The 25,926-nt window shown below is 49.0% G+C and overlaps 1 protein-coding gene across 1 annotated transcript in view; it reads left to right on the top strand.

The window, feature by feature from the left end:
* Csmd2 (CUB and Sushi multiple domains 2) overlaps positions 1-25,926 on the top strand; it is a 569,599-nt gene that overhangs the window by 185,062 nt on the left and 358,611 nt on the right. The gene's annotated exons all lie outside the window — the stretch shown is intronic.

Genomic DNA, 25,926 nt, shown 5'->3' with positions numbered 1-25,926 from the left:
TCCTCAAAGTTGTTGTGTGTTTGTGTGTGTGTGTGTGTGTGTGTTTTCACATGTGTATGTGCACGCTCAGGTGGATGTGCACCTTGCATGTGAATGTGCATGCCTGTGTGCACGTGTGCAGAGGCCAGAGGAGTACACTGGATGTCCTGTCTCATTACAGTCCACCTTACTCTTACTCTCTTTGACACAGGGCATCTCATCGAACCTGGGATTGCCTGGTAGGCAGCCCTAGCAATCCTCCTGCCTCTGGCTCTCCCCACCTCCAAACACCAGGGTTGCAGGTTCCCATGTGGCCAGATTCAACTTTTCTGTGGGTGCTGGGAAATCAACAAGTCCTCGTGCATATGCATCAAGTGTGCTTAACTGAGCCATCGCCTGAGCCCCTCTCTGGCGTCTTTTAATAATATCTCCTATTACCTAACCAGGAGATTGGACATGCGGATGCATGCCTGGAATTTCAGCACATGAGAGATGAACGCAGGGGGATCAGGTGTTCTCAGTTAGCCTTAGCTACAGAGTAAGGTGGAGGCCATTCCCGGTTCCTGACACTCTGTCTAAAAAAAAAAAAGAAAGAAAGAAAAATCAGAAGAACATGTACTTGAGAAAAAAATGTTTTGCTGACCTCTTCAGACCTTTAATGATTCAATAAATATGAGTCCGGAACTATTTATGAAATATTAAAGTCAATTCTCCAGCCTTGGCGCCTCCTCCCACGGTGGTGACAGGGAATTGACTGGAAGCTCAGAGCCCTCCCTGGATCTACAGATGCCACACCCTGTCAGCCTCTCCATCTCAAAGAAGCAGCACTTTGCAGTCTTTCAACCTGTCCTTCTGCTTAAAGGCTGGCGTGCTCCACAGGGCTACCCAACCCTCCTGGTGCTTGACAGGACTAGGGATGTGGCTCCCAGATGTACCCTGGGCTCCCATTCAGAGACAGGTGCGCTCTCTCTGCACTCACTGCCTTTTAAACTGTCACCAAAGTATCCGTTCTCACTCAGCGAGCGATTCCTGTCCTGACTGAAACATTTGCCCAAACCATTTACACAATCATCTTTTCTTGTTTTCAAACACCCATGAATCAGAGCCTCAGACCTATTCAAAGCCCCTCCTTCTCTCACCCCCAGCTTCTATTTTCTACAAGTTCTTATTTCCTCAGCTCCCTTAATTACTCCTCCCCTCGGCTCCCACCCCAGTCAGTGGACTCTACTAGGGGAGACAGTTTCTCAGTCAAAGCAAAGATTTCCATCACCGTACACAGTGTAAGCGAAATAACACGCACCCCCTTCAAGAGCCTGCCCTATGCAGGTCAGAGAAATTTCCTTGCTCGCTGGGTGTCTGCACCACATGCTAGCCTACTATGTGGGTGATCCAGACTTTAGCCTTGGCATAGTTAGGAATTACTATTTGAGCTGTAAGTTTACTTGCTGTGGCCGGTACCTCAGAGGATTTCAACTGAAAGGACAGAGACTATCTACTGCCCAGGCCCAAGCATGTGCAGATGGGACTAAGGTTGTCAAGGACTGTCATGCTGCAAAAGGCTTGCTGGGAAGCTCTGCCCTGTCCACCACAGCCTGAGATTTGACTTCATGGAGGAGGGAACTGGCATTCCTGTGGATTCAAGTCTTGCAGCCCTTCCTCCTAGAAGCCACCTCTGATCTCTCCTTGCTGGCCCAGAGCAGGTGTGTGACATCCAAAGACTTCACACTGTCCGATCATCCAGAATGGCCCTAAGGATCCACTGGATCCTGTCTGCAGCTCCCATTACACCCACCAGACCATGAGCTGCCCTAGGCAGGAATTGTCCTCCAGGTTCCCTTGTTGGTCCTGCTCTATGGTTGATGGTTGGTATCAGCACTCGGACTAGCTTTCTGGGAAGCCAACTGGAGTGGTTGCTCAGGGTACCAAGGGCCTTGTGTGGTCCCGTGCCCTGCTGCCGCCATCTTGGAATTCACAGCCATGTTTTAAGTAAGTTGGTCCTGCACTTCCATGGGTCCTGAGCCCTGCATGTTTCATCGCCATTCTTGCCTGCATTAATAAGTGTGTGTGTGGGGGGGGGGGTGTCAGTGTTTGGTTGGGCCTAGGTTTCTGAGTCACCTCTGTACTAGATAAGAAGCCCTAAAGGCAGGCATCCTGTCTCTATGGTTCTTTGAACAGTTCCCTGCTCTGGCTCAGGTACAAGGGCATCCTTCAGTATCACGCAAAATGTATGGCCTTGCCTCCTATAGATTGAAGAGAAAGGGACCACTTGCCCTTAAGCGGACCCTCCAGCATGGCCCTTTGCCTGTTTGTGGAGGCTTTGCGTTTATGCTGCTAAGCATAGCATGTGTTTGTCCCTGGCATCATCTCAGAGCCAGACGGCGAGAAAACCAGACATGACAGGCTCTGACAAGGCTGCACAAATCAAAGAGGACATGACACCAGAAGTCCAAGCTCTTCCTCAGGCCTCTTCCCAAGAAGTCCTCAGTGGGGAACGGGAAGACGGTCAAAGAGGAGAGGGAGCAGGTGGGGAAACGTCCACGCCGGGCTGGGAGCCTCCAACTCAAGGTTTATGCACTTCACCTCACAAAGTCAAGGGGACAGTGAAGACGCCCGGCCATGTAGCCCTCTCTGCCTCTCCACCTTCACGATACAAAGAACAACAGTGAGCGGTTCCCGAGCGTCATCTCTGTGCTACTGGTCACGTTCCTCCAAGCTTCTGTTTAGAGTCTCTGTGGCTTCTCATGGGAAGACGGAGGAGGGTTGTGTGTGTTTCTATTTGAACAAGGAGATGACGTTTCGAGAACAAGCGACCTGTCCCTATCACTTGGTTTGTCAGGGACAGAGACACAGATAAACCCAGGTGTTCTGGTGTCCCTCACCCATCCCCAGCCTGAAAACCCCATGGCTCCACAAGGCGGGAGCAGATTGAAGATGGGGTCTGGGGTTCTTGGCGGGCAGGAGCCAGGGTAGGGGTAGAATGGTGAGTGCTGGCATCACATTCAAAGGGTATGTGAAGCCTGGAGTGGAAGAACCTGGAAGATTCCAGAAGCTCTGCCAGGCTCCACTCTAGTTTGTCTGTTTGTCCATCTTCCCACCTCCGTGTGTGTGTGTGTGTGTGTGTGTGTGTGTGTGTGTGTGTGTGTGTGTGTGTGTGTGTGTGTGTGTGTGTGTGTGTGTGTGTGTGTGTGTGTGTGTGTGTGTGTGTGCCTGAACATATGTGCCTGCAGAAACCAGAGGTCAAACTCGGGTGTTGCTGTTCCTCAGGTGCCTTCTACTTGTTCTTTGAGTCGGGGACTCTCACAGACTTGGAGTTCACCGAGTGGGCTAGGCTTGCTGGCGAGTGAGCCCCAGGCCTATCTTGAGCTTCCCAAGGCTGGAATTACAAATGGCGCTATTGCCCTTGCTGGTTGTATCATTTTGTTTTATTTTAACGTGGGTTCTAGGGGTCAAACCCGGTTTCTTGTTTTTATTTTTATTTTCATCCAGTTCCTATGTCTTATTAACTCTGCTGGTTAAAAGGAGGGCAGAGAAGACGAAAGGCAGTGCTGGGCATTGATGAAGTGCCAACCCCACACCAAGGACCCTGTGGCACACATACACACACACACATACATACATACATACATAGGTACATACATACACACACATACACACACATACATACACATACATACACACATAAATACACACACACATACATACATACATACATACATAGGTACATACATACACACACATACACATACATACATACACACATACATACATACATTCATTCATACCTACACACATACATACATACATACATGCATGCATGCATACGTACACACATACATATATACATATATACATACATACATAGGTACATAGATAGATACATAGCACAGCCCAGGATGCAGGTTATTATTGTCACTCCATCTTCTGAACAGTTGAGACACAGAGAGGACTAAGTCCTCTATGCAATAAGTGGTGAGACTGAGATTTGAACCCATGCAGTCTTGTGATGCTCACTCCCTGGTCCCACTTCCACTGCAAAAGGTCTTATTCAAAGTGGTTGTTCTGAGCCTCCATGGCAACCAAGAACACACCAGGAAACCTTCAGTATTCCCTGTGTCCACCAATGGGCATTCACTACCAACTGTGACAGCCAACCACCTTGGCAAAATGTTTGGAATTTAAAAAACCTGAAAACCCCAAAACAAACAAACAAAAACCCATAGACACCTTCCCTGTGACTCAGCCATTCCACTCCCAAGTGTTAACTTAAAGAAAAATAAACGTGTATGTTTACCCAAATAGGTGGCTTCAGATGCTTACTGCTTGTAAGAACCCAGAGCGAGTGTTCATAAGCAGGCCACTGGATAGCCCGTCTGCTGTATATCCATTTAATGGAATGCCGTCAACAATGAACAAGGAGAACAAGCCTGATGGTGGAGGCACACACCTTTAATGCCAGCACTCAGGAGGCAGAGGCAGGCGGATCTGAGTGTGATGCCAGCCTGGTCTACAGAGTGAGTTCAGGTAGCCAAGCCTACACAGAGAAACCCTGTCCTGAAAAAGCAAAAATAAATATAGATGGATGGATGGATACATACATACATACATACATACATACATACATACATACATACATACATGCATAGATGATAGATATGAAGAACAGCCACCATGCAAACAACATGGGTAGATCTCAAATGAATTACCCTGGATGAAAATAATCCAACCCTCCCCCCACCGAAAGAGGGTTGTTTTTCACTTGTTTGTTTGTTTGTTTGGTTGGTTGGTTGGTTGGTTTTGGTGTTGGTTATACAGCTCCCAATCCTCCTAACATCTTTTAAGTATTTGGTAACTAAACATTCAAGTACATAAGCCTACAGGGGGAGGGGCATCATTTTTACTCAAACCACAATAATTGTCACATAGTTGCCTTGTTCACTGTTTGCTGTGAAGAGACACTATAACCGAGGTAACTCTGAGAAAGCATGTAACTGAGGCCTTGCTTACAGTGTTAGTGGCGTAGTCCATCCTCATTTTTAGAGGGAGCATAACAGCAGGCAGTCATGTTGTAGAAGGAGAGCTACATCCTAATTGGCAATCTGACAGTGAGAGAACTGAATGCCTGGCATAAGCATTTGAAAGCTCAGAGCCCCCTCCCAACCCCACCCCAGTGACACGCCCACTTCCCACAAGGCCACACCTCCCACAAGGCCACACCTCCCACAAGGCCACACCTCCCACAAGGCCACACCTCCCACAAGGCCACACCTCCTAATCTTTCTAATCTTTTTAAATAGGGCCACTCCCTGGTCACTATGCCTTTAAAAACACAAACCTAGGGAGCTATTCTCATTCAGTCCATCACAGAAGTTTATGTTTCCAATTGTGTAAAATTAAAATTCTTGTAGTTGCAAACTAATTAAGAGGGAAGGCAGATTTGTGTCTGTATATTAGATACTAAAATTTATCATTATACACCTACAGTATGTGTGGTTTCTCGTGTGGAATCATAACTCCAAGGAAATTATAAAAGGAAAGAAAATATGTCTGTGCTTAGACCTTGTACCAGACCAAATAAATCTGTGTTTAGGAATAGAGCCAGGCAGTGGTACCTGGGACAGTTCCTCCAGAATCCACCGGACTGTCGGACTGTCTGGGAGCAGGGGCGGAAAGGCAGGCTTGGGAAAGACAGGTCAGGCAGGAGTGGGCTTGCCTTGAAAGCAGAGAACTGCAGGCTGGGCCTCAGAACCGGTAAGAGCTCAAGCCTGGTGGTGTGCATCTGTAGACCCGGGACTGAGAGCAGGAGACAGAGATCAAGGTAAAGCAGCCATCCTGCTTACGGGCCAGCAAGAGATCAGGTCAAAAAAAGGGAATAATATTTTATTTAATAGACCAAGAGGAGCATGCGTCATCCAGCCTCTCTTCCCTTCAATGGCTGGATCTGATCCTGGGCAGAGAAGCTTCTCTTTTCCAGTCAGCTGTTTACTGAGTACCAAAGAGGCACCAGATATACCTGTAGGCACTAAGGGTCAAAACAAGTGGAACCTTCTAGTTAAAATAAGCGATGTGACTATATGCATTCTGGGATATGTTCGATGCTTAGAATTCCATGAAGAAAAATGGGCACGGGAGTGAGAGCTGGTGGGGCTTACTGTGCTGAGTGAGCCCAGGGAGGGGCCTGGAAAGGACTCAGGGAGAAACTGGCATTTGAGGTAATGTCTGAAGGAGAGGAAGGCGTGACTCTCGCTGGTTTGAGAAGAGGAGAAGTCTATGCAATGGCCCCGAGGCAAGATCATCATGAGGTGGATAACAAGAGGACCAGGAAGGGGCCGTTAAAGGGGTTGGACAGGTCTTGACAAGGACTTAAGCATCCACAGGAAGTTGGTAGGGAGCATTTTCAGGCTTTGAACAGAGCGGTGGTGCTGTATCTATTTCTGACGGGTATTTGCAAGTCAAGTTGATCTCACTTACAATCCTCTCTGTGAACCCAGGATGCATGGCATGTTTGCATCCTGCAGAGCAGGTGGGCTTGTGCAGATGGAAGCCGCATTTCCCTATTAAATTTTGATGTGACTTCCAGAACCCCAAAGCCTTCTGGGTAAGAGAGCAAACCCCTCAAATAGCAGTACTGCCCACATACAAAGCTCGCTTCTCCTCCCCAGGGGCTGCTCCCAGGAGGATCCTCTCACCCTCATTAAATCTAGATGAAGCCTGCGAAGAGGAAAGGAAGCATTCAGGGGAACTCTCTATTGTAAGCCAGGCTGCCTGGCTCTGCAGTTGGAGTCCTGAACAAAGGAGCCCGTACCTTCTCTTCTCTCTGTGCCTCACGCCACTGGAGCTTGCCAGGATGATTTCCGTTCCACCCAGCTTCAACAGCTACAGGCCTGTTTACAGAGCCCTCAGCAGGATCCAGGATAAGTGTTATAGTATCCACAGCATTCAGTTCTGAAGACATCTTTGAAAATGAGGCCCCTGAGGATCAGAGAGGGGCAGCGTGTTTCTTCGAGTCACACAGCCAAAGCATATGCCTAGGTCTGTCTGACTCCAGAACTGTGCTTAGCACTAAACATTGTCATCCCTTCTAAGCTGTCATAGAGACAGACACTGGCATCTGTCGCTCTCCCAATGGGACAGAGCATGCCCGGCTAGCAAGAATCCCTATTTCAGTGTGAGCCCCCACATCTAGCCCTCCATGGGCTAACAGGACGGCTGTAGCAGTGGGGAATGGTGGGGTTGGGGCAAGGCTTTGGGTGGGTTTGGAGAAGGCTGTTGACTCTCAGTAGGTCGTCTAGCACACCAGCTGAAAGCCTTCCTAAGTGTCCTTTGACATCTTAGCAGGGGTTGACCCAGGGTGAGACAGGACAGGGCAACCTCTGAACTAGAGTTCTGATTGTCAGTTCTTTTAAAGTAAGAGTTCAGCCGGTGAGTGGCAGGTGACGTGGAAGGGTGGTCACTGTCCATCACATATAGGCGGGGTTTAATTCTGGCTTCAGTGCTTGCATGGGATGGGAGAGAAGGGAGAGAGATGGAAACAGTCCTGCCCAAAGGTTGTCCGGGTTGACACAGATAAAGGACGGGTGCAGCCCCCAGAACTCCCTCCCTACTGTGGGTCACTGCCTTCCCAGACTCATTGATTCTACAGTCCACATAAGTCCTCTGTCCCCGCACACCCCAGTCAGAGGGTGTTTGACAAACACTCTACATGCTGACTCTGCCGAGCCATAGGAAGTGCCTGGTGCTCTCCTGAGAGGCCGTGTTCACTGACAGTGAGGCTGTCCACTGCCCAGCTCAGCCTGGTCACCAAGACCGTCATCCATCTGCAGGAGAAAAGGCCACCATCGCTGCCTACCTTGTTCTCCATAGCACCAGCCTCCAGCGCTCACCTCCCTGTCTCTGGCCCCAGGCCACTTCACAGGGTTCCAGCATAAATTCCTGCTGCAGGGTGAAGGAGACACCCCAGATCTGAGCCAGGACTCTGATAATATCCTTGTGAGGATCTTATTACTGAATAATTGAGGGGTGCCAGAGTCAGAACAGACATGGGTTTACCTCTGAGAGATAAGAGATGGCGTCCCATACAGAGGACCTGCACTGCACCTGTTTCCATACAGAAGACCGACTCAAGGGTTGGTCTTGGGGGAATCCAGGACTCATCTCAGTAAGAAAATGACTGGGACAGGGTCACAGCTTGAGCAGAGAAGGGCAGACAGAATGCATGGCCCTTGGAGCACCGGGAATGATATAAGTGGATGAGGGTGGGGGTTGGAGGTGGGGAGAGGGACAGGCAGAGCAACCTCCTTGGTGGCCCGATCTGACCTTCTGAGACCCAGAGGGCTCTGTTAGTGGGGAGCAGAATTTAGAAAGAGGAGTAAACTCAAATTAGCAGGCAGAGCTTGCTTCACTGGTTTGACATCTGTCCACGTCACCAGAGCCCAGCATGCAGCGATGAAATTATTGCCCATTTCTGGGACACCAACCACCAGCCAAATACTCATGATTATGGTGACGGTGGTAGCATGCAGAAGCAGGGTGAGGGACAGAGCTGTGATCTGTATCACCAGCAAGCCAGGAGGGCTTCCTAAGGAGGTGACACTAGAGCAGAAACCCATGTGGTGTGAGCCTCTGAAAGCTACCACAGAGGCAGTCGAGGTACCCAGAGAAGGAGAAAGAGCCACCAAGGTTAACTGCTCCTGGCTTCCCAGGATATGAGGTTCCTGGTACTAAACCTGCTTACATCTCGGTGAAACCAGGACTAAGTTAGTCACATACTTCTGTACAGCAGGAGGAAGGGGGTGTGGAGCATGTAGGCCAGGCCTAGAGGGTCGGGGAGAGCTTTGACGATGGGAAGACAGTGGCTGGTTTCTGAGGAGTAGGCTGTCTGGTGCTGCATTCCTCACTGGGAAAGGACGGGGTGCACATGCCTCGTGCCTGTGGAACGACACCTTTACAGACACTGTCTCACCGTGACTATACCCCTGAGCACACACTGGCCCCATGTGACACAAAGGTCATCCCGAACAGGAAGCCGTGTCTCGCTTTCACTGGGCACCTGTGTCAGGAAGTCACAGGACAACCAGAGAGTTGAGGCAGATGGGCAGTTCCCACGAAGCGTGGTAAGGGCCTGTGGCAGGTAGGTGTGATACCCCCCCCCCCAGAATGAACATTCAGTCCGCACTAAGTCTATCAGCTTGCTACTACTTTGTGACAAATACTGCCTGGCCAGCGTAAATGGTCAGTGTCAGGCATCTGTGAGTTGGAAGTCTCAGCTAGCTTGACTGGGTCCTTTGTGGAAGATCTCATAAAACAAGAGTCCCCAAGTGTCACTGGGAAAAGGCTTAGAGTGCCACCATGGGAAAGGTTGTGTTAAATGTGTAGGTCAGCTGATTGGGTGAGATCCATGTGGGACAGCTTCCCTTTCCATAACTCAAAGTCACCAGTGAGAAGGGGCAGGGCTGAATGACACATGCAAAGGCTTCTTCCGGTGTTGTATATCTTTACCTAATCATGAGAGAAACATCCCATCGTAATCATGGCTGCCACCATACCCAGAGGGAGGGGTTTGAGGGGTGGGACCCAAGGCTGGAATTCTTGGAGCCCATATTAGAATTCTACCACACTAACAACACTACCCATATATTATCTATCTATCTATCTATCTATCTATCTATCTATCTATCTATCTATCTATCTATCTATCCATCCATCCATCCATCCATCCATCCATCCATCCATCTATCTATCTATCTATCTATCTATCTATCTGTATCTAAAACCCAAACTTCCCCTCTGCCTGGACCCTGCCCCATAGAGTTCTCCCCTCCCCCCCTTCACCTCTGAGAAGGCACCGCCCCATACCCACCCAAGTCTCTGCAGCATTGGGCACATCCTCTCCCATTGAGGTCAGACAAGGCAACCCTCTGCTACATATGTGCTGGAGGGCCTCGGACCAGCCGTGTATGCTCAACAGTTACATCCATACATTTAATGTTCAAGATAACCCTAGAAATTAGCGCCTCCATTTTACAATTGGGAAAACTGAGGCAGAGGGAGGGTATCTGATAAGCCTAGGGTCCCACAGTCAAGCTGACCCAGGCCTCTGTGGAAACCTTTTTGAGTGAGGCTCCCTGTGGCGGGAAGGGGAAGGGAGGAGAGAGGAGCCCACCAAAGTTCTCACTGCTGTTTCATAAAGAGTTGCCATGGAAACCCTGCATGGAGCATCACTTAAAGAGCTGTTTGATTATTTTTGCGGGGTGGCGTCTGCAGGCACAGAGCAGCAGTGCAAACACACGCGTGCACTGTGGTTGAGTTAAAAGGTCTGACAGCAGGCGCGTGCCAGGAGAGCTGAAGGCCCGTTGGTAAGTGGATGCTCTCACTGGTGGGGTTCTGCTCCATACCAGATGCACAGAACCAGATCAGAACCAGGCAAGATAAGATGGCGGTGATGCTGGCCCCGTCTTCAGAGACCTTGACTTAGAGAACACCTGTTCCCAGCTGCCGCCTCTGCCTCCAGCTTCTGTTTTCCTTCCAGAGCCCTTGCCCTTCCCTGCTCCAGCTTCCTCTCACAGCCTGTGAGCCTCGGCCTTACTGTGGGTGGGATAAGGCAGTGTGGCTTTTCAGAAGTTAATCTCAGATACACTCGGCCTTGAGGCCCTCCTGATGAGTTCCAGTTCCCATCCGGACACATAGCCGTCTAGGACACGTATGATTTTGCCTCTTGTCTTAACCCCAGGGCTGGCCTTGTGGAAGGCTGAGGCTGGAGGAAGCCCAAGGTGAACAAAGGAGGCCACGCTGATCACTGTGGCTGCCATCTAGTGGGCCTTGGTGCCAGGCCCCATGCAAAGTGCTTTGCCCACATCTTGTCTGTCTCCCCTGTCCATCATTCCATCCCACTAGTATTTAATGAACAGTAAACCCAGAGAACCCATGAAGCAACCTGTTAGATATTGTTCCTGCTCCTATGAACCTTATGGTCTAGACAGCAGTAGGTAAAGGGGTGGGGGGCAGGATAGCCAGCTGTGTGAATAATTCAAACAGAAATGACCTGTGCAGAAGATTTCTAGCTTTTTAGAAGTGTGCGGAGTGGGATGGCTCTCTAAGAGTCCATATGTAACTATGAGTCACCTGAGAAAAAGTTTGCATTGAGAATGTACGTGTGCGAATTCCTTGCTCTAGTTTATTTTGTGTCGCTGGCATAGAGCACTGTGACCAAAAGCAACTTGGGGTTAGAAAAGGTTTATTTTAGCTTATACTTCCAGGTCATAAGTCATCACTGAAGGAAGTCAGGGCAGGAACGGAAGTGGAAAGCGTGGAGGCTCATTCTCAGCTAGCTTTCTTACACACTTTATACCTACCTGCCTAGGGATGGTACCGCCCACAGTGGGCTGGGCCCCTCCCACATCAACCATCAGTCCAGACAATCACAGACATGGCTATAGGCTGGTTGGCTCAGTTGAATTCCTCAATTGAAGTCTCTCTTCCCGGATGACTGTACTGTGTCAAGTTGACAAAACAAAGCTACACAGGCCCTGAGATAGGAACTGACTTCAGGAGCCCGAGAAATGGGATTTAAAAAAAAATCCTCTGTGACTGGAACAAAGTGAGAGAAGACCATGGGTCCTGGAGAGGTTGACCAAGACGACTCTCTAGGCTTGTAAGGACGACAGGGAAAGCCATGTGACAACCTTTCTGAGGGATGTCAGCAGGAAGAAGACATGTTTAAAGTGTCTTCTCCAGTTGTGCTGGCTGCTGGCAGAAGGCCTGCTTGGTTGTAGGCATAGCTGGGAGTTCTGGTACACAAATCTCAATAGACTAGGGTTGGAGGGATGGCTCAGTGGTTAAGAGCACTGATTGTTCTTCCAGAGGTCCTGAGTTCAATTCCCAGCACCCACTCGGTGCCTCACAACCGTTTATAATGAGATCCAATTCCTATTTCTGGCATGCAGGTGTACATGCAGACAGGGCATATATATATATATATATATATATATATATATATATATATATATATATATGAATAATTCTTTAAAAATATTCATAGACTTATTGTTTGGGAACCTGGCCTACCAGGAACAGAGATGTATGGATTTAAGCACGGGCAGTCAAGTAGTCTGATGACTTAGATTTTGTCAGGGAAAACAGAGGGTTCTGGAATGTTCTCAACTTTGGGGTGGGTGTCATTGGGGAAGGAATAACAGAATGGTGGCCCTGGTAGCTCTTCTCTGCCCAGCCTCTTGCTTCCACACGAGGTACCAAGCCAAGCTTGCAATCTGCAATTTACTCACTTTATAGCATTGCATGAGCCTCTTGCTGTCACAAGGCCTCCATCTTTTCTTCTGTAGAATGGGCACACCAAGGTCCATGAATCCTCCTTACCTTCCTCCAGTTAGTGTGAGCAGAAAGGTGGTCGGAGAGTCCATGTGAGGGAGACTGTTCCTCACACTGCCTAACTTAAAAGTGGCTTGAGATGGCTGGATATTTGCCAGAGTGTGGACAAAACTCAGAGCTACACACGAGAGGACTAATTCTGTGTGGTTCCACTCTTAGGAAGCATTCAAAGAAATGGCATTCGAGAAGAGAAAGCCAAGCAGTGGGTGATGCAGCTGGGGAAGGAGAGACAGGCCAAGCATGGAGAAGCTGCCATGTGGTTGGAGGTCACCAAAACATACCCAGCACCACTGAACTGAGCAGTTGTCAAGAGTCTGGAATGTATTTCAGGATAATTAAACAAAACAGGCCTTGGCTCTGTCATTGTGAGGGGTCAAGCTAGGTTTGAATGAAGCCCAGAAAACTCAGTCGTGATGTGCTTGACTGCCCCACCATCCCACTTCCAGGAACACAGGGCCCCAGCCTGACTGGAGGCATACCCGTGACACCAGTATCAGCAGTCCCACCACACTGGCCTAGGGTCCTGCATGAGCAGCCACACTCTTCCCCTCCCCCACCCCTCCCCTCCTCCTCCCTGGCCCTCCCCAACCCCTTCCCCAGTTCCTCCACCACCTCTCCCCCATTCTGTGTGCCTCTTTTAGTACCAGCCAATGGGATACCGTCCTCTGAAGAGTGACAGATAGAAGTGAATCACATCTCAGAACTTTTGCTTGTTTGACAGAGCCTCCATGAACAAAGCGACTCTTCAGAATGAGACCATAGAGGTTTGGACATGAAATGATCCCCACAAGCACCAGCGTTAGACCCTGGATGGTGGCTCTGTTGAAAACCCTGTAGGAGGTGGAGATTTACTGAAGGAAGTGTGTCACTAGGAGGGCGGGACTTGAGACCAGTAGCCCAGCCCCACTTCCTGGGCCATTTGCTCTGCTTTGAAAAAATGGAAGGAAGAGACTAGTCTAACTACCACCAACATGGACCTACCTTCCACCATTTCTTCCCTGACAGAAAGGCACTGTCTCCCCTCAAACCATGAGCCGAAATAACCCTCCCTCTTAGTTGCTCAATCAGGTACTTTGTTCACAGTGGCTGCGAAGACAGATGCTAATGATGGTGACATTGACCAGACATTGTCAGTCCCACACATTGCCCTATGCACAACCTTTTCCATCGGTGTGTGGGTGCTCACGTGGTCATGTGTGTGTGTGTGTGGGTGCCCATGTGTATATTACACACTCATACACATGAACATGTCCATCAAATGTAGGCCATCAAATGTCTTGTTTATTCTCTGCCATATTCTCCAAGACAGAGTCTCCTGCTGAACCTGGGAAGCCAGCTTTCCCCAGTCAGCCCCGGCTCCCCAACCCCTATAGCACCGGGATTTCAGAAGTACACATGGTCATGCTCCCCTTGTACATAACATTTTGTTAGTCTGAACTTTAACCTACAGTAACAGGTACTTCCATTGTACCCATCCTACAGATGAAAAGATAGAGGCCCTGGGACAGCAGGAGGCTCATGCAATGCTAGGGAGTAAGTTGAGCATGGATTCCAAGCTTGGCTTGGTTATTCCCATGCTCTCTGTGCCCACCAACACGCAGGTTAAATGGAGAGACTCCTGACAAAGGTAGGATGGTACCCGTTCCCTGGTGTTCTGCTCTTGTGACCAGTTTAAAGGGACACTGGGTAATCATTTCCTGGAGTGAGCATCCTTTGCCTGGGCCCCAGAGTGCTCAGCACTCAGCCTTCTGTGCAGAAGCTGGCGTTGCTTTTGCTAGACAAGGCTCAGCAGAGCTGGGCTTACTCCTGCCCCGCCCCACTCAGGCGGCACCTGGTGGGGGAGAATAAGACAAACAGAACCAAGCTGGGCTCCTAATTGACGTTCCAGCTCAGGCAGCCCCTTGTTGGTAAAGAACGGTGGACGTGGAGATGAGTCAGGTGGAGGAGGTGGGCAGCTGGGCGGTGTGGCTCCACGGGCAGGTTTGCCAGGGCTGTGCAGTGAGTGAGTGCTCTTCGAGCATGGAAGATGGGGCTCGCCCACATGTGAGGATGAAGAAGCCTGTGCGCTCCCCACTTCTGAAAACTAGTTTTTGTCTCTTGCTTTTGCAGCGAGGTAAAAATCCCCATTTCAGAATCTAACCATTTCAAAGCGCCCACTCAGATTCACTGAGGACGTTACATGGCCATGCAGCCGTTACCACTGACCATGGCGAGAGCGTCCTCAACCTTCCCAATCATCACTGCATCCATTGAGGCCTGGCCTCCGTTTTCCAGGCCGCTACCCTCGTACTCCCTGTGTCCAGGAGCCGGCTGCCTTCTGGGACCTCACGGGAGCTGCGTCTTACTGTGTCTGCGGCAGGCTGTTTTACTTAGTGTGGTATCCTCAGGCTTCAGCTGCTCTGTGGCCCTTGAAGGAACACCTTCCTTTTATAATCTGAGCAGCACTCCATGGTGTGAACACACCATAGCATTCACCCCTGGGTGAACCAGCTCTTCAGCTGCCCTCATCTTTGGGGATAACTCCCAGCTGCCTCCTCTTTCACCGCAGCCTTGACCGTAGCCGTCCGCGTTGCGGGAGTCTGTCACTGGGGCTCGTCAGTGTCAACAGTCAGGAGTGCTGCCCAAAGAGCGTTCCCGTTTATCTCACCAGATCTCGCCCAGTGCCTGGAGGTATCCATAGCAACCTGTATCCACGGGCCGTGGGAAGAATGGCAGCACATAACGGTTTAGACTCGGGACAGTTGATGTTAGTTTCCTCTTCTGTAGACCTGGGGTCCTTACATCTACTACAGATCTGGGGAGGGGATGCAGGAGTCAGCAGCAGCCATTATTAGCACATGCCAGTCATCCTGGGGATGTTCCGTGTGGTCCAACAGACTCCATGCTTTGCAGCTTCTCTGAGAGACTGAGACTGCCAGACTCTTCCGGTCCTCAGCCAACAGACAGCCATGCTGCCGCGACACTGGTTCCGGCCATAGGTGCTCTTTTGTAGAAAGCAACCAGCACTGAGGCCCAACTCATACATTTTTTGACATGATCCTAACTGCCTACTCCATCAATGAAATCGATTTTCCAGGTCCCCATTAGTCCTACATGGTCTGAGTTTGGCACTGGGCTGCCCAACTGGGCAAAAGCAAGAGGGACCCAGACCTGGGTTGGAGATCCTACAAATATTGACTCCCAAGGAGAGTGTGTTGTTGTTGTTGTTGTTGTTGTTGTTGTTGTTGTTGTTGTTGTTGTGTCGTTTTGTTTTTAACATTTCTCAAAAGATTTCTGGTCCCCAAGTGTCAGAGGCCTTCCTGATTGAACTATCAGCCCCACAGATCCAAGACATGCTAGGCTCTCAGGAAGTGGTGGGTTTGGGGCAGGTTAGGAAATGGTTTGAGTCGTGTATAGTAGAGGAACCCAGAGATAACAAGGGGCTGGAGTGAAGAAGAAGGTTCTTCTGGGCCTGGTTGCAACACCAATGAGCCGATGACCCTTGGGACAGAGGCCTGAGAAACAGAAGTGTGTAGTGGGACCTCAGTGTTCCTGGGCCAGGGCCAGCTGCTTTACCTGGAATGTTAGCTCTTCCCTGCCAAGACCATGCTCAATGCCTCTTCCAGGAAACATGGCTACGTCATTTCTTCCCACAATTCCCTAGGCTGGGAGTCACTTGCTATAGAGTTTGTTTAGCACAGGGCAATCCCAGAGGGCAGGAGGGGTCCTAGGTACTGATATGATATGCAAGGCATGCCATGAGTTTTGGTCCGTGTTTCCCTGGTTACTTGAGGTGGATGTGACTATGTGCTTGTTCCCTTAGGGAAAGCTTTGCAGACTCAGACCAGAAGGGCTCCACCTGGCTCTAGAAAAGCATTTTAGATTCAAGCAATACCACCCGTGTGGCAGGGACAGCTGCCCACTCCATCCCAGGGGCCACTTGTACTCCCCATCCACTGCCCACACAGTCTCTGTTTCAGTTCCATCCTCCAGCATCAGCCTGGCACCTCCCAGGGAACTCTAGGGACTTAGATGTAATCACAGCCCAATTTATTGAGCATTTATTTTGTGCCAGGCACTAAGATAAGCACTTTGCCGGGTCTGTCTTCCTCAGTCCTCACCACAGCTCCCTGAGCTGAGCAGGGGGAGCGTCCCTGTGTCATCATGACAAGGCTGAGACTCCGCATGCTGTGACTTGCTATTTACATCACAGATTTGGGATTTGAACGGGAGCCCATGGTGCGCTCGCTCTGTTTCTCATTCTGTCTCAACTCCTGAGGCCCAGGCAGCAGGAGCACACGATGTAAAACCCGGGTCTTTAGGACGGAAGAGATAGTCTCACACCCCTGACATCCATGGCTTCCCAATCCGTCCAAACATCCCACGCAACTCCCAGGTCACGGACTGAGCCCATGGAGGCTTGAAACTGTCCTAGGATCTGGTGTGACTCCTCCGAGTATTCCAGAGCTCCAACTCCTTACGGTCAGGCTTTGGGAGTGTGGGAGCAGTGACACTGCCTTCTAGGGGTCATCTGGTCACATGGGAAGACAGCTGTGAGGAAGGATTACTAAGTGGGGTGGTTGGGCGGGAAGGGTAGATGTCCTGGTGTATATACACAGGCTGTGTGGATGTGTGCAGAAGTGTGCTGAGGCGGTTGTCAGGTGTGTGAATGGACGAGACAAGGATGGAGCTGTTGCTTCAGGCAGCATCTGCCTAGATTGATGATACCCTGCGTTCAGATGGAACCTGGCAAAAGACACACGCACGCACGCACGCATGCACGCGCGCACACACACACACACACAGAGACAGAGACAGAGAGACAGAGAGAGACAGAGAGACAGACACAGACAGAGAGACGGGGGGGGGGGGTTACATCTTAGTCCCTGGCATCCCTTGGCGGGAAATGCTAGCCCAGTGCGGAAAAGGCTGGAGAGAAATTAAACAGTGACTAAGGAAGACAGGCATGTAACTGTATTCTGCATGTGCCTGTTCTTAACGGCTTTATATGTGTATAATCTTCTGTGATCATATCCATACACCCCACTGTCCTCTCTCATGCCCTTCTCACTTCTTCCCTGCTCGTTGTGGTGTGTGTGTGTGTGTGTGTGTGTGTGTGTGTGTGTGTGTGTGTGTTGGGGCGGGGGGTTGTGTTGTAGGAGAGATCTTTGTTAGGTTTAATCAAGGCTGGCTATATAAGCGCAGGTAGGGGGCTCTTCACTAGAACACAGGTGACTTCTAAGTGGCTACCCCACTGAAGAAAGCGACTCCCCCTCCATTTGTCTCTTTTCCTGCGTGTACAGTTGTGTGCGCACTAATGAGGGGAAGGGTGCCCTGGGGATCTGTGTGTGCGGCATGAGAACCTAAGGATGCTGCCCGGGCAGATACGCAAGTCATCGTTGGCTCTTCACGGAATGGGCTTCTCCAGGGTAGAGCCTATTCTAACTTCTGCCCTGCGACCCTGAGGATGGATCACAGAGACCCCACCAGCAATGGGACTCTCGTGAGGCCCTTGCAGAAGTTACTGAACTCCAGAACTGAATAAAAAAGGAAGCGACAGGCAGGGGAAAGTGAGGCGGCCTTTTCCTCCATTCTGACTCTCAAATGCTCACTGAGTTCCGACTTTGGCTTTTCTGAGGGAACGTGTGGGCACTCGAGCCTCCAAGCCGATTCCTTAGCCAGAAAAGCAGCCACACGCAGGGCACCACCCTTCCTCCAGCACCAGCGACAAATCAGAGGTCGGCTGACTGGGTTTCCACCCAGCTCCACATGCCCCGGGCATGTGAAACGGGAAGGCACAGCCTTCTGACCTTGTCTCCCACATGGGGAGAATCCCCCAACTCTGTGTTCACGTGTGCTTTAGAGGAGAAGTATTCAGGGCCAGGTTAGCCCACAGATGTGGCCAGTGAGCAATGGGCAGAATAAAGAGGGAAAAAAGAACGAAAGTTTGCAGAATGCCTATGGGGGGCCGGGTGCACCCAATTTGTAAGCAGAGCTACTACCCTTGTCCTGGGAAGGGGGTACAGGAAAAGGTGGCTGACGCTATTTAGAAACTTTGTTTCTCTTCCTGCACCATGGGGTGCAGTTTGCTTCCATGCAAGGTCAGCCACTGACTTTAAGTGAGAGATGGTGTTTCATGGCCCCAGACAGGGAGCCAAGGTGGAGGACATGGTGGCTGGGGCTTGCTGAGGAGACCATCTCCATGGACACAGGATCCCTGTTAGGTTTAAACACCACTTCCCCTGTTGCTCTTGGGGAACGGTGAGACCAGGACCCCATTCTGGGAAAGGGGGTATGTAGAGTCTGCCCCAGAGCAGGGACACCTCCCACCTGAGGGGTGAAGGAGGAAGCCAGCCTAGTCATGTGGCTCTGCCTAGGATAGGATGCCCTACTGAGTGGACAGTTTTGCGGGAGGCTATGAGTCCCAAGCTCGAGGCAGGACTGCTCTCCTGCTGGCTGGATCCCGAGCCTCTTCTGATTCCTTTGCTAGGGTGAGTTCAGGGCTGGTCTGCAAGTGAGGCTATTCTATCGGCAGGTGGGTAGGGTGAGGGCTACTTACAGCTGTCCCTAAATCCAAAGCAAACCCTGGCTATAAGGTGCCAAATGAAAGCTAGAACTCAGTCGTTTATCCTTCTTCTGCATCATATACTGTTGTTAACCAAAAGTGATAAGGTGACCTCTTTAGCAAGACTTGGGCTATCACCAAAAATTAAGAACAGGGTAAGTTGGGAGGAGTAAAGCTTATTCCCAGAAATGTATTGATTTGCATGCTTCAGAGCAGACCGTATTTATAAAAAAGAAAAAAGAAATTGGATGCTAGCCCGGCATGAAAGCACATGTCACCAATTCCAATCCTTAGGAAGCTGAGGCAGGTGGATCAGTCATTAAAGGCTAGCCTTGGCTACATAGTCATCTTGTGTCAACAGCAATAGCAAAGTAAGAAACAAAACAAAACAAGGAAAAAGAAGGGTGTAGGATTGGAACGAAGAGGAGAGAGGATACATTTTAACCTGGAACATCCAGCAGCGAGCTGAAAGAGCATGGCTACTGTTGCTTTAGTGTTGATAGTGTTCTGCTGACTGACACACAGGAACTCTGGGACCTTCTCCCTGATCCAGCACCTCCCACAAGCACCCAGAGACCAGAGCAAAGGGTGGCGGGTGATACTGAGAGCCAAAAAGAAGATTCTAGATCAAGCCAAGCTAAAGAGGCCTGACCCAAGGTCACAGACATGTAGCAGGCACTGCTTTCCTGAATAGGAGGAAGTCTCTGTGGTCTGTTCCCAAGTTTTCTAGCATGCTGTGTGTTTCCCAGTGGGATTTTCCCCCTTCAACCACTGCTGTATATGCTTTGCCTGTGGTGTGTGTTTGGTCCTGGGATTGGAGCCAGGGCCTTGTTCACACTACTCAAGTACGTTCTACCACTGAGCCATACAGGCCCCATAAACTCTTTGGGAAAGATGTCTGAGTTACAATATTAGTTACATTTATCATCCCTGTGACCAAATACCTGGAGAAACATCAAGGAAGAAAGGGTCTGTCATGGCAGAAGGCACAGTGGCTGGCTACATTATGTCTGGTCTAGAAGCATAGAGTAATGGATGCTGGTGTTTTACCCAGTTCCCTGTTTTATTCACTCTGGGACCTGAGCCCATGAGTGGAGTTACCCATGTTCAGGGTGAGTCTTCCTGCCCTAGGTTCCTTGCAGATGTGCACAGATAATTCTAGAGCCTGTCAGGCTGACAGTCAATCCTAGCCGTCACATTTTCATCCTGCAATTACTTATGCTAGACCCAAAGTACCCATGTGGCTCCTGGGCTATGCAGTCAGCATTATTTTGCAACGTGTCCCCATGTAGCCTGCTTCTTTGTGAGTTTTATGCCTAACCAGACTTAATGGTCTCTGGGATTAGGATGTGGGGTGAAGGAAAGTTGGGTCATAAAAGTTTAGAGGAAGAGGTGGCTCCCTGGAAACCTTCCTTACCTCACCCTCCACTGGCCCACACCATCTGCTTTTCCAGTCCCATGGTACCCTCTTCTTTGCCCACCTGAATCCTCTTCATCCCCCTCCCCATTGAAACTGCCTCACCTCTTCTCCAGGTCAAAGTCTTTGATGTCAAGGAAGCCAGACCCCTCTGGCCACATTTGCCAGATGGGTTAAAAGATAAGACGCCCCATTTTGCCTTACAAAGGCCAAATTGTGCTCAGCACGTACATAGGCCAAATAGTGCAAGGGTTTTATTTATGCTAAAATCTCATTGATGTATATCTGAAATTCAAATGTCCCTGGTTGTCCCCTGTTCCATTGGGCAGCTAGGTTCTGGAACCTGGGAGGTTCTGGAACCTGGGATGTTCTCGTGGTGGTGCTGTCCTTACTGTCCCTAGAGAATTAGAGGTGATGAATTGGAGGCCAAGGGTGAGAAAGCATGGGGGCATTCTGTTCTGATGCCTTCTATGGCCTCACTGTTCAGGAGATAGATGCCTCTGTAGTATCCGTTAGCCTAGGGACAGGACCAAAGAGAGCAGCAGGTGAGGGACAGTAGCTTGAGTCTCAGGAGGTCAACATCAGTGTTTGCCAGTGGCTGCAGCACAGAGACCAGCCTGCTTCAGTTTTAAGCCCAACCCAGGTCCTGATCTGCAGCGTGGCCTTGGGCTCTACTGTCCCTCCCCCTCTGTCCCTCAGTCTCTTCACCTGTGGGAAGAGGACAGGTGTGGTGTGTCTGTCTATGTGAGACTTGTGACCAGATGAGGGCTGGTAACATGGCACAGCGGGTAAAGGGGCTTGTCGCCAAGCCTGCCGGCTTGAGGTCATTCCCTGGAACCTACATAGCAGAAGGAGAAAACTGACTGTTGGAGTTGGCCTTCAGCCGAGGCATGTGCCTCATGGCATGTGTGCCTCTAGCCCACTACAAACACACACACACACACACACACACACACACACACACACACACGTATGGGCACATACACTCACACACATGCACACACACATACACAATCACACACCTGTACATACACTCTTTCACACACACATAATACTCTCACAGACAGAGATACATACATACATACATACATACATACATACATACACACACATATGCATGCATGCATATACACGTACGTGTCCAGATGAAGCTCTGAGCAGCACCCAGGGTCTATTAAACAATCCAATAGGTGGCGGCTCTCGAGATCCCTCCCTCTCCTTCAGCGCTCTAGATATGGCTGCTGCATTTGGTAAAAGGGGCTCCTCAGCCCCTGCTGAGAAGCAGCAGTGGTGATGCAGGTCAGATCAGACACCGCAGGTCAGGCACAGGCTGAGTATTAGTCTTTCCGGAGCAGATGTCCACAGCCTATGGGCCCCCTACCTATTCTGATAAATCAGGCTGCAGTGCCAATGGCTGCTTTCACACCACAGGAAACTGAGCCATCACAGTACATAGTTATTAGCTGGCCCTTTGCAAAAGAAGTCTGCCTTTCTATCAGTACTAGTTTATTGCATAGATATGTATGCACACGTATATGTACACATGTTAATATAAGTATGTACCTTGCACACATGTGCGCACATGCATAGAAATGACATGGTTCTTCACTTATAGAATGGGTATATTTTATTGTTTTTATTTAATTCACTCAATACATGCTTTCCCTGCCAGGCAGTAAGGCGTACACTAGCTGTGTAGAGAACACTGACACTCAGACAGTCCAGAGCTGGAAATAGTCATGTAAAGAAGGCTCACTGGCAGGCTCTCCTACAGGGTACATGAATGAATGAATGAATGGGAATGAATGATGCAGGAAGTGGCATGAGATCAAAGCCCCAATGTAACTCCACAAACGTCTGCCTGAAGCTTACAGTGTGGACATATGTACATCTAAGTGAATTAAATGGCGGGGAGCCTGCTTCTTAGTGGACAAGGAGTTCAATGATTGTGGAAAACAATTACCAATGGCCCTGGGACAGTATTCTTTATTCTATCAAGATCTGTTGTTGAGGAGCTTTATGGTAAGACATTGTATTAACTGGGATTCTCTAAAGAAATAGAACTGATAGAATGAAAATTGTGTATATGTATGTCTAGATTGATAGATACAAAGACAGACACATAAATGGCTAGATAGACAGATAGATAGATAGATAGACAGATACATACATACATACATACATACATACATACATACATACATACATACATAGATGGATACCTAGATGGATGGATGATGGATAGATGAATAGATGGAAAGATGGATGGATACATACATACATACATAGATGGAGGATGGATGATGGATGGAAAGATGGATACATACATACATACATACATATGTACATGGATACATGGATGGATGATGGATGGATGGATGGATGAATGGATGGAAAGATGGATGAATACATACATAGATGGATGAATACATGGATGGATGGATGGATAGATAGAGAGATAGATAGATAGATAGATAGATAGATAGATAGATAGATAGATAGATAGATCATAAGGGTGTTTATTCAGATGGTTTACAGACTGTGGTCTGTGTAGTCCAATGATTGATGTCTCTCTTTCAAAAGGCCACAAATAAGGAGCTTCTTCCGTCTACTCCACTTGCTCTATCGGCAGCCTCGATCTGGTGCTAGATTCCTAAGGAATTCCTAAAGAACTCCTGGTGTCTGGGCTATGCTAGAATCCTGGAGACATAGATCCTAATCCCAGTGCAGGGAAGCCTCGGCAACAGACTAGATGAACTTGTCAACAAGAATGAGGGCCAGCATGCAAACAAACAAGTGAAACAACCCATAAGGCTTCCCTCTTTCATGGCATTTATGTGGGCAAATTTAGGCTGTGTCTTTTCACCTCAAATGATCCAATAAAAATAACCCCTCATGGATTTGTTGATCAGCTTGGATTTTAGTTGATTCTAGATATAGGAACATTAACAAATCAGGATGAGCTGTCACAGACACCAAGGGTGGCAATTGGCGTTTCACAGAGAAAGTGGTACTTAACTGGCCTTTTGATGGATGAGTGTGTTTGCTAGATGGAGAGTTGGAGAGAAGAAGAAGGTGCTTGGGGTGAGGGGGGTACCTGTGCTTCAGAATAGTAATGACGGTGGGGACAAGATGGGGATGCAGGAAGAAGGCAGAAAGGCCAACAGGGGTCAGATCGCAGATGGAACCTCAGCTTGGATTTAGCCTCAGAGCAAAGAAAGGTCTTCACAGAATCCTTTCATCTCTTTCCCTTTATTCCTTGTTAATCTGCCAAACCATTAATTATTCTCTAACGAGTGGGAGGTCCGAGAGACTGCTTTTGGTGGTGCACCTCGGTGGGGTTCTATGCTACTCTCTTTAGCACTAAAAGGGGCAATGCATCAGAAGCAGGGGGCCTGATAGTGGGGAGAGTTTGTCCCACAGATCCAGGGGAGAATGGTAAATCTTCACCCAAGGAAGGAACGGTGGGCCTGGTGTGATGTTCAGAAAATAGGGTGTAGCAGAGGAGAGGCCAGGCAGCTCCTTTGAGAAGGAAAGGGACTGGGTCTGCACAGGCCTGAGAATAGAGATTCCTGCAAGCCAGGCTGACTAGAAAATGAAAGGAAGTGGGTTGTCATAGCTTGCTGCCAATCTCAGCCTCCTCTTGCTACTTCCTGGAATTGAAGTTATAGTTCAGGAGCGTTGGGATCTGATGCTGGCATCAGGCTTTGGAAGATTCTGAAACCTCTGACCCCAGTGCCAAGAATGGCAAAGATCGCCAGCCTAGTCATAGGAGCAGGCTCGAGGTGGAGGACTCATGTCTGACAAGAGTCAGGGGGAGCTGGACAGGAGAGGACCGCTGATCTGTGGGGTCTTTGGCACCTCTTGTCTTGGTGTATTTAACAAGATCAAGCTGCAGGTCCATGGGCCTGATTGTCACACTTGCTTTTCCTGAGGGGACAGTGTGAGTCCTGCAGGTTGGGCCTTCATGTGGAATGGTCAACACAGGAACAGCCCAGTGGGAGTGTGAGGGATGTGGGTTCAGGGGCCAGGCACTGGCAGGCACACCCTGGCCCCTTGCTCTTTGACCTGCCTTGTGCATTTGGCCTTGACTCAGCACCCTATCTTCCCTGGCAACCATGTGTATCTCCCACAATACCTCTGTCATTAGGTGGGTGGGAGGATTGTGTGATCTCACCAGGCTGGTTATTAAAGTTTTATTAGAATTATTACCCACCAAGAATTATTCTATGAAATTAGACCAGTCGAGAACAACAACAACAACAAAGGCCTCCAATTGCCATTTTCATGGGGTGTGCTTTGTAGTAGGGTAGCAGCATAAATTCACGACTGTCAAATTAACGATCTAGCAGATGATATCTCATCCTTGATGTTAAGTTTACATAGGCATATTAAATTATATGTGAAAATATATTAGTTTTGGGAATGACAGTGCACACCTGTAATTCTAGCACTTTGGAGGTACGGCAGAGGAGATCAGGAATTAAGGCCATCCTTGTTGTCATAGTGAATTTGAAGCCAGCTTGGGCTACATCAGACTCTGCCTCAAAGAAAAAATGCAAAAGAAATGGAAAGGGGAGGAAAGAAAGAAGAAAATCACACACACACACACACACACACACATTTTATATATATGGTGATGTATTTTAAATGTGTCTTATAGAGCAGACATGGGTAGGTATGCAGTGAGTAACATTTACAAGCCCAACAGCTAAAACGGTAGAAGTTGTAAAGGTGCTGAGCATCATGGGTAAAGCAGAGGGCCTGGCATCAGAATCAGATCTCTTCCATCCCATCACCCCAGCCCCGGGCCCTCCCTGGCCAGATGCAAACTCACTGCAGCCACGGCCTCCTCTCTTCACACACTGGTAGCTATGGGAAGACAAACTTCTATGCCCCATATCTTTCCCAGCTTTCTTGCCACTTTAAGGCAGTCACGTGGCCATGAGACTGGTCTAGTTACTTGATGGTAGCTAAGACATCAAGACATATAGAGGGTGCTGTGGATAGTATAAGAAATTCTTCATTATATGATGGGAGCCCAAGTCTCAAATTAAAAATAAAACCTGGCATGAAGTAGTTCTAGCTGAATTCCAACCACTGAGGACAGCCGTTGTCATATAATCACAGAGAATATTCTGTTGATTGGCAAGAGCCGGGCTTTGTTAGAGGGCAAAATTCCCCACTGCTAATCTACAACAGAACAGTTCAATGCCAAGCACAGCTTTAATAATACCGTTCTGGGCCATGTTGGGTGTAAATAGCCCACTCGTGATTTCGTAAGCAATCAAAGGGAGGTTTTACAGACAGGAGAGCAAGAACAACTATAATGTCTATGCCGAAAAAATTCAGGGGGAACACAGCAAAATAACAAAGGAAAAAATAAACAAAAACAAAAACCTAAGAACCTGTGTGTGTGTGTGTGTGTGTGCGCACGCGCCCGCCTTAGAAAGACTTCTTTGTGGTGCATCTATAATGTGAGCCTATCCAAAGACCTTCATTAGACACACAACAAAAAAAGACTTTAGACATTATTACCCGTGACATTATTTAGTGACAATTGTGGAGGATGTTTATAATAATTTTTAAAAAAAAAAATCAGAGT

The sequence above is a fragment of the Rattus rattus genome, chromosome 1, assembly GCF_011064425.1.
Source record: "Rattus rattus isolate New Zealand chromosome 1, Rrattus_CSIRO_v1, whole genome shotgun sequence".
NCBI lineage: Eukaryota > Metazoa > Chordata > Mammalia > Rodentia > Muridae > Rattus > Rattus rattus.
This window is presented reverse-complemented; position numbering and strand designations above follow the sequence as displayed.